The sequence below is a fragment of the Manacus candei genome, unplaced genomic scaffold (genome assembly GCF_025592945.1).
Source record: "Manacus candei isolate 608988 ecotype Guabito, Panama unplaced genomic scaffold, ASM2559294v1 h1tg000050l, whole genome shotgun sequence".
Taxonomy (NCBI): domain Eukaryota; kingdom Metazoa; phylum Chordata; class Aves; order Passeriformes; family Pipridae; genus Manacus; species Manacus candei.
The window spans coordinates 27,823,598-27,834,502 of NW_026138098.1; positions in this window are offsets into that span (position 1 = coordinate 27,823,598).

Sequence of the window (10,905 nt, forward strand, 5' to 3'; positions counted from 1 at the left end):
TTTTCCCTGCAGCTCCAGTGCAGCTGATGGGGACACTACAAACTGATTTAGCAATAGAGTCAGAGGAAGAATTTTCACTCTTCCCAGTCTATCACCATACCACTTCAAAGTGCATTATTGTAAAACAGCACAGTCAGCTGGTTTTGTCACCACAGAGAAAAAAAGAGTATTGCCAAATTCCTAAGTGCTAATGACTGGTTTGGTTCAACAAGCTGGGATACAAAGACTAAAAGTGTAACTTAAGATCCTTATAACATGATGACAGCAAGTGTTAATCACAAGTACTTCTCCTTCCTGTTATGTCTCACCTTAACTTCTGTTCATGTTTCACCTGTGAGCACAACTAATTAGAGACTCACACCTCAGCCTGTGATATTGAGAGTTTGCATGTTGGAATAAAACTGCAAAAATATTTGGCACCATCTGCCTATTTATATATATTCACACTAGGATCACAATCAATGGTCTGTATGAGGTATCCTAGACAGCCTAACACAGTAAATATTCAGAAGGTATTTTGTTTGGAGACAGTCATTTCACTTTCTGCAGAGAAAAAAAGGGAGGATGGATCTGGTACATTAAGATTATGTAAAATAATAAGAATTTTCAAATGGTAAACACACATGCCCACATACCAATCTTAGGTGTTTTTTTGGAGTTTACTAATATAATCATTTGTGCATCATTAAAAGAGAACAGGATCCAATAACAGCAACAGAAAGTACAAAAATTCTAAGATCTCAATGAGATGCAAGTCTGAATGATTATCAATACAACTGAAATTGTACGTGCAAGACTTAAGAATTATTTTTTTAACACTTTGAGACCCTTGGATTTCCACAGACTGTAATTTATTCCAGTGTTAGCCATGTATTATGAAATTTTTCAAAGCAGGTTTTGTTCAGAACAGAACACCAGATCATAGAACTACCAGAAGAGGAGAGCTAGCACTCTGTAAAGGTGCTGTGCTGGGCTACAGATTTTCCTTCTTTCAGAAGCAGCAGGAGGCAAGCACAATGGAATACAATTAAGATTATGCACCTAAATGTTTATTTAATGTTGAGAAGTATTGCAGATGCAAATTCAAATACCTATTTCAAAGGAATCTAAGTTTCATTAACCCAGGTTTCAAATTAATGTAGACTAATTAAACACTGTTCAGAAAAATGATTCAGAGGACAATACTTTTTTCATTCAGTCTCTAATGGTAGAAAATGTGCTTGCTTTAATAAAAATTTGTTCTTGTGAATGGGAAAAGTAATTGTGCAGTTATAAAACAAGGTCTGATATCTTTACACAGTGCTATCAAAAGTCAAGTTTTAAAAATAATTATTTTTAATTGGCAGTAGAAGAATGTGACTCCAGGAAGACAAACACTTGTGGCCTACAAACACATATGCCTTATTTTTAAAGGAAGGACTGAAATGGTGACAGCAATAGTTCACTTACATATACACCAGGCTGGATGGGGCTCTGAGCAACCTGGTCTAGTGAAAGGTGTCCCTGCCCATGGCAGGGGGATTTGAACTAAATGATCTTTAAGGTCCCTTCAAAACCAAACCAAGCCATTCTATGATTCTGTGATATGAAAATCAGCAAAGAAAATTATTTAATCGGAAGCAGAGAGCAAACTTTCAAGTCCTACAGCAAGAGTGCTAATTTTTCAATATGCTTTAGATCTTGACAGTGAAAACAATCTGTATTTTGACAGGCAACACTTGGAGACTCTAATTGCTGGAGAAGCCAGTCTAATTTCCTTGGTGAACAGTGAAATAACAGATTTTTTCGCTCATGGTGTTCAACAATTTGTGCCCACTGGCCAAGATTTGTTCCACTGAACTATACAGGGAGGTGCTATGGCAGCATTCTTGATTTCTTTATCAGTGAGCTGACCCATCATTCGAATAAAAACAGTTTTGCAAGTAAATTATATCCCATTAGATGAGAGATCATTGTGCTGAAAAGCAACTGTACAAGCAGAAGCTTAAGGACGCTATTAACTACAGATGGGGCAGGGAAAATACCATTAAACAAATAGAGGGAAGGCAAAAACAATGTTTTGATGGCAACATTTGCCACCTCTTTCACTACTGAACCAGAGACAGATCAAACTTCAAAAGGGACTGGCACTCCACTGTAATGCTTCTGGCTCAGGAACTCACTGAGTGGCAGCATCTCCTAGATAAGACATGGAATGGCACCTCTGATGTATGGATCAAATGCTCTATTTCCCAGAGGAGTTTGAAGCCTTTCCTTCACTAGGAAGGTTTCAACTTTCTTGAAATAGATAACAAGCAAAAATCTTAATGGAGACAAGACAGTGGGCTGATTGAGTTAGCCCTTTATCTACAAAGAGACTACATATTGCATGGCTATGCAATATATCAGCTCCTGGAGGATAATCCCCAAACCTGAGTCTGGTCCCCAAGCTCTCCCCAAAAGTGGAATCCACACAGAAGGTAAGGAAAATCATCTTAGACTATAAATCTGAAAAAATGTTTTGTTTTTTTATATTTTATATCCTGCCCACTTGGCTTTTGTCACCACACTGAGTCACTTCCCCACAGCCTATTTTCAGCAGAGATTCAAAGCCTGGGACTAGGCAACTCAGAATCATTGAATCTGAGTTGAAAAATACCTAACCATCAACCCAGCACTACCAATCCACCACTAAACCATGTCCCTAAGTGCCAAATCTACATATCTTCAAAATAACTCCACCACTTCCCTGGGCAACCTGCTCCAATGCTTGACAATTTGGCGAAGAAATTTCTCCTAATGTTCAGTCTAAAGCCCCCCTGGTTCAACTTGAGTCCATGTCCTCTTATCTTATCACTTGTTACCTGGGAGAAGAAAGCAATGCCTTTCTTGTAGTGAGGGGCCCAACACTGAACACAGTACTCAAGGTGCAGCCTCACAAGTGCCTCACCAGTGCCAATACTGGCAGATTTTAAAATACAGGTCTTAGGCAGATATGGGGACATTTTTAAGACAGAGACTTTTTCCTGATCAACTTTTTGGTTTTGATTTTCCATCCTATAGTCACATATTTAGGCAACATAAAAACTTGGGGGGTAGTAACTAAGAGATAGATGGGTTACCATTACAGGATGACCTGAGTCATCAGGGAAAATAGCTGTAACCTGACAAAATGTATTTTGGTAAGATCAAGTGTTTGAGCTCCAAGAATGGCAGTTGCTTATATTTATATAAGGGAAGACTTTGCTTTGAAAAACAGAGCTCAGAAAAGGATTTAGGGGTCATTATAGATAATCTTCTCAATGTAAGCTGTCTGGGCAATGCTGTTGCAAAAAGGACTAATGAGATTCTTGAATATGGGTGAGGGAGAATAACATGAAGCAGAAATAATGAAGGATTTCAGCATTGCTTGGTAGCAGTGCCAGGACCCTTACTAGGTTAGTGAATCCTGTCCTGGTGTCCGCATTTTAAAAAGGATTTGAAGACATTGGACAGAGTTCAAGTGAGTGTCACAAATGAATTCTCTGGCTTTAACAAAAAAGCCCATGCCTTCTGACGTGATGGGTAAGAAGTTCAACATATTCAGCTCACTGAAGAGAAAGCATAGACATACCTTCATCACACTGGGAAGGTAATTGCTCTTGGGAAAGATATACGTGAGGAGCATTCCAATCTGCCTGACTGAGATCCAATGAATAAAAGCTGAATTTAGAAAAATTCAGCCTTGAAATAAGGGAAAATTTCCCAATAGCAAAGTAATGAAAGACAGAAACAGCTTATCAGGGGAACTAGTGAAACCACTATCACTTGAAACCTTTTAGACAAAGACAGATAGCTCTGAAGATACCCTTTTAGCCTAGTTTCAGGCCAGATGATTGTGGTTGTCCTTCTTAGCTTGGTAAGCTGTGAAACCATAGTTCCCCTATGCATCCTTTATTTCCTCAGCCCTTGGTGAAACAGGACTGCCTACACTGTAATCAATGTGCTTGAATGCTTCCATGATGGCTCAAGTGAGCTACAGAGGTCACGACTGTCAAGGACACAGAGTTCAGAGTTCCAGTTGTGGGCCCATGTTGGTCTCATGCTCAGGGAGAAGGGGTGACAGGGGGAAAGTGTTCCTGACTGTGACATGCATGAGACTGAAAGCAGAGAGGCATCTGGTGGATGAACTATTGCTTTTTCTATCAAGAAAACAATCTCTTTTTCTCTACATCTTGTTTGTTCTAACAGAGGCATCTCCATTGCAGTTCCAAAACCAGCTATGGGGAGCAATAGGCATCCCACAGGAACTTTAAACAAATTGGCCTGTCATACATGGGAAGTGAGACTAAATGACCTTACAGTCCCTGAAGTTGCTTCTTTTTCTTGCATTACCCCAAACATGCTTTTTGCCTTCCCTTCTCAGGTCACTGGACAGAAGCATAAAAAGAGAGAAGCAAAAATACTCACTTGGAATGATCTTTTAACCTGGTGTCCCCTCCTAGTTGCTGAGTGAATGCAGTGACTTCCAGGCTACATGAAGGTAAGCAAGACAAGATGAAACCCTGTCAGTTGAGCAAAACTGAGTGAACTCCAGCTTTCTCCCACCCTCACGTCCTGCTCTAACACAGGCAGTCAGCTCTGACAATCAGTTAAGATTTTGATAGCAGGTGTAAAATTTTGTTCTTGGGTAGCAGTAGAGAGTCATTAACCCTTGTGAAGCTAAGAAAGCTTTCATTTACATTAGGGCCAAAACTGTTTTGACATGTTCTGCTGCTTTCTCCAAACTCACCCACAGAGCAGTTGGAAAGTGGAGCATATCACAGACATGGTCAGATCTGATCCCAAAGTATTTGCTGAAGGAATTCACACTAACCAACTGCACTGGTCTAAAAATGTAGGTGTTTTATGGTCCCTCCCTTTGTTTATTCAGAGGCAGGGTCCTCCAGGGGAAACTGCACACTGGAGGGCACTGCAGACAGACAGACACACTCTGCTCTCCACATCTGTCTATCCCGCAGCAGGTATCAGCACCTCTGGCACTATCACCTAAAGATATTTGAAATTGAAGGTATATAGCAATCATAAATGCAACACATGAAGCAGCAAAGAGTTTAGACCAGAAACATCAGTGGAAAAAAAACAAGGTTCTTGACTCCAGAGAAAACCCACTCAGCAGCTGAAATTAGAAATATTAATCCCATGGCATTGCTCATAATTAAAGGCTTCATCTACCACCAAACAGCTGTGTAACTACTGCTGGCTAAAGCTCAGTGCTTTGAAATGGGATTAGGAGGAAATGAAAAGAAAAGAAAGCATTGCAAGCATTGGTAAGACAAGCAATACCTTCGTGTGTCTTTTATTACATGGACCAAATAATAAAATCAGTGTCATTTTGCAGTTACTCTTTCTGTCAATTCATTACCAACAGAAATGAGAGTAATACAAACAAAACAAAGGAATTCAGGACTACAAGCATGTCAGCATCCTATTACCCAGTAGTCTATGCTTACATTGAGCCTTTATTAACTTCTTTTTGCTGTAGCACTTCAGAGACCTGAGCTTGCCATTTGTGCTGGTTTAGAGTTATTTTTCTTTATAGTAGCTGGCATAGAGCAATGTTTTGGATTCAAGTGTTGATAATACAAGTATGTTTTCCTTATTGCTGATCAGCACTTACACAGAGTCCAGGCCTTTTCTGCTCCTCATCCCACCCCACCAGTGAGAAGGATGCGGGTGCACAAGGAGTTGGGAGGGGACACAGCCAGGACAGCTGACCCCAACTGACTCAAGGGATATTCCACACTATATGGTAACACACTCAACATATAAAGCTGGGGGAAGAAGAAGGAAGAGGGAGACATTCAGATCAATGGCATTTTTCTTCCAAATACATTACATGTGATAAATCGTTACATGTGATAAAGCTCAGCTTTCCTGAGGATCCCTGAAGACCTGCCTACCCATGGGAAGTGGCAAATGAATTCCTTGTTTTGTTTAGCTTGTGCACGTGGCTTTTGCTTTCCCTATTAAACTGTCTTTGTCTCCACCCACGAGTTTTCTCACTTTTACTCTTCTGATTCTTCCCCCATCCCACTGCGGGGGGAGTGAGTGAGCAGCTGTGTGGGGCTTAGTTGCTGGCTGGGGTTACACCAGGACACCACTGAAATCTGTTCCATTGAATTACCACCACAAGAGAATACAATGCCTCAGACAGGATATGCAAATAATTATCTCTCCTTGGGTGTCTAAATGGTGCGTGTTGTTTTTCTGGCTGAAGAGTATTTGTAGGTATGGACAAATGACAGGACAGCAACAAGAAAGAGTTATCCTGTGAGAAAGGTGCCATATGGTACACAAATCCAATTAAGAGGGTTTAATTGTTATTTAAAAGCCTACAGACAAGCAGGAATAAAAGGGAGCCCAGTTCAGACAGTCTCTGTATGCTGATTTTGCTCATATTTCTGTCACAGTCAGAACGCAAGATCCATCCCTCCTCCTGCTGGTAGCCTTTAAATATGACTGAAAGAGTGTGGAACAACCCCCAGTTACTCTAAGCAAACACCAGTAAGCCAGTACTGTGCATTGTATCTCCAGAGTCACCAGACTCCTGCAGTGCCTGGGTGCTGGCAGCCAGTCCTTTCTCAGCTGCACTGACAATTTCACTCAGAGAAGCTGGTTCATCTGTAATGCAGATGGAATTTTCATGGTTTAAAATTTTTTTGTGTCTCTTTTCAGAAGTAACTCACACTCCTGACAGAGCCATAAGGCTGGGGCTGCAAACAGCATTATTTGTCACTAGCCTATTTCTTCTTTTCTCTTTTTTTCTCTCCAGATGATTGAAAAGAAATGAACTGGGAGGTCTTTTCAGGCAAGGTGACTGTACTGTGACCAAGGGGTCATACTGGAGCTACAATCTGCATTGGTTCCTCACATCCTGGTCACTGTCCTGGTGGAAGTCACACAGATGAGTAGCTGGCTAAGTACTGCCTCCAGCAACCAAAAATAATGGCACAGAGCTGGCTTGCCAAACTTCAGGCAGTGCAAAACACTGATCTCTGAAAATGTATCCTGGCTGCTCCATCAAGGGTATAACTGAAGTGTCTAGTTTGACTTTATTAAATTGGTGTATGGAAATAGTACATAGTTTAGAATCAAAGGCTTTGGTTAAAGCTATGATTGCAAAGTTTTAAGCAGGTCAGAGGCTCAATTAAAAAAAATTAAATCCACAAAATTTAATCCATCTTTACCTTTTTGCTTCAATGTGACTCCTGTTAACTCCCTAAAATTAGATTTTTAATCTCAGATTGGCACCCCATTCTCTGCCACTCAAGTAGCACAGTGAGAAGATTATGGCCACTTATGTAGTATCTATTTTTCTATAATCCTTTTAGCACCATAAATGCTAAATATAGCATCCAGTTTAAATTAGCTTTAACCTCAAGTTGACTCCAGTTAACCATGCAGGAACAGTCAGTTAAACAAACAAACAAACAAACAACAAACCACACTCCAAAGCAAGGTAGAAATATTCCCACAGTTTTTAAGAAATACATATTAAGCTGTTCAATGCATGTTAACAGATGACCTCAACAGTGGTGAATTGTCAAAAGGTTTTTGGAAACCTGGGACTTGTGAGCCATTAGGCTGCCACACACAGGTAGATTGGTTACAGTACTCACCCTTACAAACAGCCATCCCAAAAAACTCAAGAAATTGGGGCTGCTCATGCAGCTCCTTTATTCTGGCTATATTTGCAAATGATTAACACTGAACATCGAAGCATTTCTGCAAATCAACCTCCCACTACTTTTTCCAGGACAATACTTCTTAATCCTTATGAGACCTTCACAAGAAAAACTGATATATCCCCTAACCAGGGGAGGACCACCATGAGACCATTGTAAATCAGTAGCGAGAAGAGCTAAAACAGGCTCAAAACCTAGAACAGAAATTACTTCAGTACAATGACTACAGGGAACCCTGCCTTTTCCTTGGCAATTGCTTCAGGAAAAAATATGTCCTCAGCATCAAAAGCAGGGGTTTCAGGGGGTCTCCCACACTCAGACAGGGATACCCATAAGGGGCCTCAGGGAGTCAATGCTGGCTCCTGCTGACTGCAGCCAGCTTTACAGGCTGCCAGGGCCAGGGATCACTCCATGATTTTAACTTGGACATTTATAGGTTACATACTTACTCATTAAGCTATATGTTCCATTTCTGACTCTACAACAGCACTTATTCTGGACCAACTCTGTTTCTTCCTCAGCCAGTTTGCCTGATGAGTGTAACAGGAAATCAGTCACAATAACCAGATCGTTCTAAAGTAAACAACCATCAGGTGCAACACCCCTAAAGTTACAGGTTCATCTCAAAACTTAGTACTAGATTTACTGAGGCTGCAAGTTTCTCCATGTCTTGTCCTTTTCAAGCACCACAGAGAGAGACAGGAAACCCACCCTCAGCAAGTCTGGCATTTTTTCATACTCCAGGGACAGAATGACTGCCAAACCCTACCCTGGCATGGGAAATGTTGTAGAAATGCAAATTAAAATATATCTGATTGTGTCTGCCTGTCCATTTTGCTTCAGCTTGTTAGGAACAATTAAACAGATGCCTAAAGCTGAGCAGTAAAATGAGTACCCAGGAGTTCTTCCCACAATTTTCCTCCTTCATTTGGAGGACTGCCATACACACAGATTGAGATATTCTCAAATGTTCATTACTGAGGTGCACTCGTCTGTTAAATACAGATTAGAAGAAAAGGATAGATAGAGCTGATCAAAGGAGAAATAATGAATCAGAAAATGTTCTTGTGTACTACCATGGCCACTACTGAAACACTTGATGAGCTTCTGTTTAAAAAGCGATGAAATCCCAGCAAAATAAACAAACACACTGACAAAATGGAATTGAGGTTCTACATCAAAAGCAGATCCAAACTGGCTGTAAGCAGGAACTCCAGAGCCCATGGTACCCTCATGCTGCTCCCAGAATGTTTTTCCTTAAGAAGAATCAAATTTCTTTTACTTTCTGGAAAAGTTGTATAGTGGAAGAATAAAAATGTTTTCAACTATGCCTGGCTACAAAACCAAGGAGCAATAAGGTAGTAACCAATATAGGACATATTTGGAGGAAATATTTTGAGTCTCAGACTGAGCATCTCAAGGAGCCCAGCAGGAGTGCCACTGCCTGAGGGGCACTTGGTCTCACTGAGACATGAGGGGAGAAGCAGCACTATAGAGAGGAGGGGGGATAACAAAGATGAAAGATGAACACAGTGGTAGAATCACATATTTAGAGGAGAAATTTCTTCCTATTTTTCTGCTATATTATATTTGCAAACCTATTCAACTCCTGGCTCTAGCAACCTCTTTCACTCAGACCAAATCCCCTGCAGGTGGACAAACATCCCAAGTAGGTTACACACTCAAGAAAAAGAAGTCACCTGGCTTTCATAAACTAGGCCCTTTGGAACAAAGTCTGTTTACTTTTATTCTGCAGAATTTCTAAAACTTGCTCACTGATACTGTTAAAGTGATTAGCAAATTAAGCAATTATCTAAGCTCTCATTTCCTCCTGAAATACAGGTTAGTTAAATCTTCTTAGGCTCTGCCATGATACTACAGGTACTACAGGACATAGAGTATGAAATAACATGTCACTCCAGATGAAGGGGGCTGTAAAAGTTTTACTCTCCTCTTTATTATTAAAAACAAACAAACAAAAACTCAGACTCCATCATAACATGAGAAAACCAAATCTTTGAAATTGGAAGAAAGAGATTAATGTTATCATATGCCTATAATAGTGAAGAGTCAGTATGTCTTAACCATGTGTTCCTGGTTAAAATAATACATCCACCAACTATGTGACAGTGACAGGAATCACTGTAGCAAGTGAGTCAGAGAGGTGATGTGCTGCAGAGAGGGGCTGTAATGACTGAAGCACAGCAATGACATCCCATAAGTATGTCCATGTCCATACAGGGGAAACCCTCAAGCTGTGTCAGTGTAATGGCACATACCATGTGAGCCATGCTGGCTCTGCACTGCACTTCCCTGATATTGCAGCCTCTGAGGAAAACAACTTGTTAATAGTTTATCCCAGTTCACCACCTGCACGAGCATTTATGGGGAACATAGAAATAGCTAACACTGGCCAAAATTGGTGTGCAAATGAAAACTCTTCTCCTTCCCAACTCAAATTCTCTTTATTTGGCCCTGTGTTACCATCACCAGAGAACACAAACCGGCAAATTTCCACCACAGGGGAAAAATAGCTGGACTTATGCCAAGTCACCACATCCTTTGCCTGCAGCCAGAAAAAGCTGGTGCACACCTGAGGTTGCCCTATGACACTTCCCACCACTGGAGCAGTCTTAGTGGGCCCCAAGGAAACCTCAAACAACCCTTTTTTTCTTTACTAGGTTTTTTCCTGTCATAAAAAACCCAAACAAACAAACAAAAAGAAACCAACAAAAAAAATACTTCAAGAAATGGGAGCATATTGAGAAAAATATTTCTTAATTACTGCACTAAAATTTTAGGCTTAGCCAAAGTCCCAGCTCTTCCTAATATACTCTGTAATGCAAGTCCCCTGATGACAGCACTGGATTTTCTTTTTTTTCTTTCTTTTTTACCATGGAATGAGCTTCTGCAAGGTGCTGCTGGGTCCCACTGGTGGCTCACAGCCTCACTCCACGCTGCCTTTTCCAGAGGCCTGAGGAGGCCCATTCCCACTGTGCCCAGCTACAAAAAGCACAAATAACCTTGCACACAATTTAGACAAATTAATCACATTGAACCCCATCTACTACCCCAAAGAGTTGCTGCAGGAAGGATCAGTGGCAGGAGAAAACACAGCAGAGGCAGAAGGCTGTGTGGCCATTTGATCTGCTCAGCCTATGACAATGTCACAGCTGGGAATAGAAAAAAAAAAATCACT